The following is a 6,109-nucleotide window of genomic DNA, read 5'->3' as shown; positions in this document are numbered from 1 at the left end:
CCTGGACAATCCATCACAATCCAGTGCAAATCAAGTTCTGATTATGAAAGTCTGCAATTAAAAAAGGGCATCAACGAGGAGACTATAATTTTTACTAAACACAGAGACACGGGAAAGGAAACTATTAATACAGAAATGATACATAGAGTTCAAACACATGGAAAATCCCTAAATGTGGATATTCTCATCAAAGACTTGAATGAAAATGACACGGATGTATACTGGTGTATGTATACTAAACTAAGTGCTACTTATACAGAAGTTACCGAAAAAGGACAGGGATCCATACTGCTGGTTGTTGCTGGTGAGTTCTTTTTTTTTCTACTTTACTGCCTCCACTGTAGATCAACAAACCTTAATCAGCTACAATATAATCCTGCATGACGTGTAAATAGAGATATGAACTACCTGCAGACAGCTTAATTTCAGCGAATTGGTTTTAGATACAAACACACAGATTAACGCAACTTTTGCAGACAAAGATTGTCACATTGTGTTTATTACTATTCTATCTTTTTTGTCTGGCTGGTTTGAACATTCTGATAGAAAGAAAACAGATACTACAAGCAAAATGACATCCATTAAAAAAAAGATTTTTTAAAGTTTTAGACTTAGACAACTTGTCATTTTGTATACTTTTACTTTTACTGTGGAGAAAACAGTATATTATTTTGCTTTTTAAGGGAGTAAGCCACATAAGGAAGATGTACGTGGACAACCGAATCTAAACATGACCGTGGTATATATTGTCATCGCTGTTGGCGTCCTGCTTATCATCATGCTGGTAGTCATCTGTAGGACCATGCAAAAGGTAACAGTTCAGTTGCTTTTTCTCTTGTTTATATTTAAAAGTTCACTGTTTCTGTTTCACTCACCACTGCTGCTTGGGTCTCTGGGGATGGTCCTGATTCTGTCAGACATGTTGTTTGCAAATGTCATTCACACACCATGAATGACATTTTATAGTTGAACTGAAAGTTCAACTATAAAGTTATATAGTTAGACAGAATTTACTAACCTCCTCTTATTTTTTTGTTCAAATTACCTCCCTCTATAAAATGAAAAATATAGAAAAACAGTACTCTATTACATTAACTTAAAAATTAATTCAAATATGTTTTTTAATACTTTTAACAGCAAAAATATTTAGAATACTTTGAAAATCTTTTTACTTATACTATGTATAAAGTATATAAGAATGAACGGTGCAGAAAGCAGCTCCATTTCTTGTCGAGTTTTTAAAATAATTTGATAGTTTCTTGTTTCTACCTGAAGTCTTATCCTAATAATGCTGAATATTCTTGGCGATGGCCTATTTAACACGCTTCATAAAGCTTCTAATGCAAAATGAAAATGTAGTACACACTTCCTGAAGACAATTAAAAAACAAAATACATCGTGTGTGCTGGAAAATATAGGATTGCAATTTTAAAACCACAAAGCACATTTAATAAAGACTAAATTAACTTTTCATGTCATTGTGAATATCAAAAGGAAGGTTAAAATATGAGTTCATAGTATTAAAAGTCTTTGGGAAGAACTTCTAGTGTGTTGATGAAACAGCTAAAAATTCTCCATCTCATTTTGATTTAGGACATCACAGTAATGTTACGAATATAAATGGATGTGAGGATCTGAGAAAATAATAATTTTTGTGGACCTGTACATATTACACAATTATCTTGTCCACTAACCCTAGACAATGTAGATCAAACCTTACAGTAAACTATGGATGAGTTTAAAACCAAAATCTACTGCATTAGGTTTTAACACCATGATGTTGTATGGTGAGAGGACAGACTTTGATGCTTGACCACAACCACATGCTTTGATGCAGAAAAGTATTTCCACAACTTTTGATCCCATATGTCTAAAGTCTATGCAGAGTGAATATGAAATCTGTAATTCAAAAGCTTTAGGAGAAGTTTGCTATGATATGAAACGAGTAAAGGAAAAATTGCAGATTTTGGTTTAGGCCATAATTTCATCAGACCTTTTTATGAGTCTTTTTGGTATATTCATGTTTACCAAACTTCATAATCCTTAATAAAAACATGGCTTGGTTGCTGCTTTGATTTTGTCTATGTTGAGATGTCTGAATGTGAGATATCCGAATTTGAAGTTTGGCAATGCCCACAAGCTTTGTCACAGCAAAAATCTTTTGATAACTTTTGAATCCCTAATACCTCAAGTCTTGGCTCAGTCAGTTAGAAGTTTGTAGCTCAAAAGCTCTAGGAGGAGTTTGCCCAGATACGTAATGAAGGTAAAAAAGAAAACGGGTGGCTTTGATTCAAAATGGCTGACTTCCTGAGGGATTTGGCTCAAAGAGACTTTTTTTATATATATATATATAGGTTTTGGTGTTTATCATTCTCGGTCAAAGCACGACCCAAGGTTCCCCTTTTATGTTATGGTGAAATGACCAATTTTGACACCGCATGCTTTGATTAAAAAAAATAATTTTCATAACTTTTGAAAACCGATGCCTAAGGACAATGTAGAGTGAATTTAAATTCTGTAACTCAAAATATAAACTCAAAAGAAGGAGTTCAATATGAACAGTAACTGAGAGAAAATGACACATTTGATCCAAAATGGCTGATTTTTTGTGTTGTTTGGACCATAGCCACAGGATACTTTTTTGAAGATCCAGGAGGCATACACATGTGTGCCAAGTTTCATAATCCTCTGTATAAGCATGGCTTGGGGCTGGTTCTTTTAATGTTTCCAGGGGGCGATGTAGAGATATTAAGCCACACTACCAAATATTGCACTGGATTATATTTGTGTGGGGTTGAACTAACATCCAAACACTCGCCTTAAACAAATTTAGACCAACATGTTATCTGCCTTCTGACCTGGTTTCAATTAGATGGGGTTAAAAATGTCAGAAAGGGACCCTCCCAAATGAAAAAAGTGACATTTTTCTGTCAGGCATTAGGGCTTTGATGATATCACCATTTGGCCGGCCGATATCATCAGAAACCAAAAGGGTATCAATAATACCAAACTTCAATTTCATTTGATCTAGATTTTTTTGGAAAAAAGTTCTAAACATCAAATTGCTTGAAAAGAACGCTAACTTTGGGGTCTGCCCACTCCTGTTCAAAACTCTCAAAACCTCACGATTTTGATCACTTTAAATCTCAAATGCCTTATTTGCATGCTGACTAAGTGCAATGTGGCTTGCTTAAAATCTTTAGGAGTTTATTCAAGTTTGACACAAACAAAAACAAAAAATTTAACTTTGATGCGAAAGGACTGTCTTCCTGTGGGATTTAGGCCACTCCTCCAATTGACAAGTGAGATTGGTTTTCCCAATCTCACTTTAGGGGGCGCTGTTGAGGTATTTGGCCATGCCCATTTCTGATTCCATTCAAATACATACATTTCAGACAGGGGACAATTTTCTGTAAATTTTGTTGAGTTTTTCAAGATTTTAAAGTCACCAAATACGTGTTTAATTTGGGAGAAATATAATAAACAATCAAAATACAAAATACAGGTATCGCTACTCTGGCCTAAATATCTAGGATGTGGTTAAATCCAGTAAACTGAAGCTTGCTGTAATGAGGATTAGTTAAAGTAATTAGTCGGGTTTTGCATCTTCTTTTGTTGTCACAGTGTATTTCTGGTTGCTGTCATTGGATCAGTTCTCAGAGGCTGGAGTGTCCTCTAGTTTAGCATGATGGTTTATGATATGTTGCTCAGGGTTTCCTGGCACTTTACACTTTGTCTGGTAATTTCTAGGTTTGGGTTTTAGGCCATTTGCTGAGCAGGTTCTCTTTTACTCCATGTTTTTCATGACAGGAAACCTAAATATATAACAAGAATGTTTCTTCAGCCTCACCACATAGCTTAGCTACATTTTTTTTTCTTTAGCAAGCAATTTCCTCAGTGTTGTTTGTTCACACACAGACTTTATTGTCACACAAAAAAGTCAATTTCTTTCCTCCAAAATTGCCGTTTAAACAAACTCTCTGGAAGAGTAAGATGCCACAACTATGCCTTTTTAATTGTTTGTCCTATAATAAGGCACTGACCTGTAACAGTAACCTAACACGACTGATCCTGAACATAGATATTTTATATTAGCAAATAGAATGTTCTGAATATTCTGACAGTTAGGGGTCTAAAAAAGCAAATAAACAAAATTCAATATAAGGCCAGAAAAAAAAAGAAAATATCTACAAGGGACATGTCAAATGTCAAAGTGGAATCTTCTTTGTTTCGTGGGAAATCTACTTCTATAATCATCTGCTGAATTGAGAAACAGATCTGATAAAAAAAAAAAGCCTTAATTTGAAGTATCATACTTTTTATTGTAAAAAAAAAAAACAAAGAAAAAAAACAAAAAAAAAACAGATTCCACTAAGTGTTCAAACAGCCTCTTGGATTACATCCTAATGGGTTTATTATTTTCAAATCATGAGCTGATCTTGGCTTCCTGCCAGTTAATGCTGAGACTGTACTGCAAAAGTCAACATTTTCACACTTTGATGTGAAGAGGAAATAAGCTGTGTTAAAATGAAAACTCAGAAATGCAAATCAGTATCAGACAAAAGGTCTGCACAACCTTTAAGGCTAAAGAAATAGTTTGAATCTGAAACAGAAACAGTGGAGTTTCCTTTAAACAGCTTTTATTACACTGTTATGATTTTACATAACAAACCTGGGTCATGTATACAGTACTTCTCTTGCTTTGAAATGAGTTAGAATGCATTAGTCTGCACTTCAATTCTTAAAACAGGGTTTAAAATAGCTGATTGTGGTCAACGTCATAAAGTCCTGCAACTACCCTAATCACACTGTTGCTCTTGAGCAAATATCTTAATTGCAAAACATTTATTAGATGAATTTTCAGAACTTTTACCTTTTGTTCCAAACATCTTTCAGTTGACCAATGCAATATGTATATATTTCATTTCTGTTTCAAAGCAATCTAACATGCTGACAATCTTTTTTTGCCAGACCAAGACCTCATTAAACACAGTGAAACCACGGCGCATTGAAAATACCAATGATGTTTATGAGGACATGCGAGGAACGATCAGGCGCTAATGATGCAAGACTGCAGGACAATGCCATGCATGAAACTCTTTAAACCATAAACCACTGAAGCAAAAGGGATGCATGTTATGCAACATGTCAGTTCCTACACCTCTTCAAGAAATTCTCCCCCTGAAAAACTTATAAACTGTTTGTTTATAAGAGTGGGTCAGAAAGAAATCAAGAAGAGACAGTGACAGTGAATTGGTGTTTGTATTTTTGTAAATATTGTATTGTTAAATTTATCATGTGTAGAATAGAATAAATAAAAGTTATATAGTTTGTTTTTTTTTTTTTTTTTTTTGTTATTTGAATTTTGTATAAACATTGAAAATCACTTAAAACTGAAGGCAAATTGTTTAAGAGTTTTAAACAATCCCATATCCTTTCCTGTTCCCAGATTTCTGAGATGTCTTTGGTAATCATTCTATAAAAAAGCATCTAAGTCAGAAGTCTTCCAAAACATTTTCAAAGCTTACAAATATTTTGAAAATATCTTTTTTAGAATTTTACATCACTGTTATTGATTTTGAGATGTAACGTACCACCAAACCATGATGCCTCCAATGCCATGTAATTCAGCTGGACAGAGATTTGATGATTTGTGAGCTAAATTTCTCAATTCACTCAGTTTTTAAAAGTTTTTTTTTTATTTGAGAAGGTTTGCAAAGATAGACTTTAATATGAATCACCTTTAAGTAAATGCCAATGTATTTGGTTTCACGTTCAACTTAGAACCTCTACGTGCAAAATAGTTTTGGGTCAGGAAATCTCTATTATTATGCACCAATATGATCATTAGGAAAAGCTGGTTTACAAACACCACTTAAAAACTGAGTTTCTCCAGATATCAAACTCCAAGTATATTTTAAGATGGTGTTTGCATTTACTTCCAGCTTAACATGGTAATACTAACCTTATTGTATGAAGGAGTCGACAGTGCAATGGTCTGTGTTTATTTTCGATTAGAAAACTATGTATATAAATACTATGTATACATTTTGGATACTGCGTTAAAGTTAATTGTAAAAATAAATTGTACGTATTTTTATTTTTTTTT

At 33.6% G+C, this 6,109-nt stretch overlaps 1 long non-coding RNA gene across 1 annotated transcript; it reads left to right on the top strand.

Annotated features, from left to right (window-relative positions):
* The first annotated feature begins 24 nt into the window (after positions 1–24).
* LOC107103321 lies at positions 25–6,089 on the top strand. Its single transcript, XR_001482176.1, has 3 exons — positions 25–304; positions 684–811; positions 4,972–6,089. It is a non-coding gene; the product is annotated as an uncharacterized LOC107103321 (long non-coding RNA).
* The last annotated feature ends 20 nt before the right edge of the window (positions 6,090–6,109 follow it).

This window comes from Cyprinodon variegatus, unplaced genomic scaffold (assembly GCF_000732505.1).
Source record: "Cyprinodon variegatus isolate N-32 unplaced genomic scaffold, C_variegatus-1.0 Scaffold1422, whole genome shotgun sequence".
In the NCBI taxonomy this organism is placed as follows: domain Eukaryota; kingdom Metazoa; phylum Chordata; class Actinopteri; order Cyprinodontiformes; family Cyprinodontidae; genus Cyprinodon; species Cyprinodon variegatus.
Note: the sequence above shows the minus strand (reverse complement) of the source record. Positions and strands in the feature narration are given on the sequence as shown.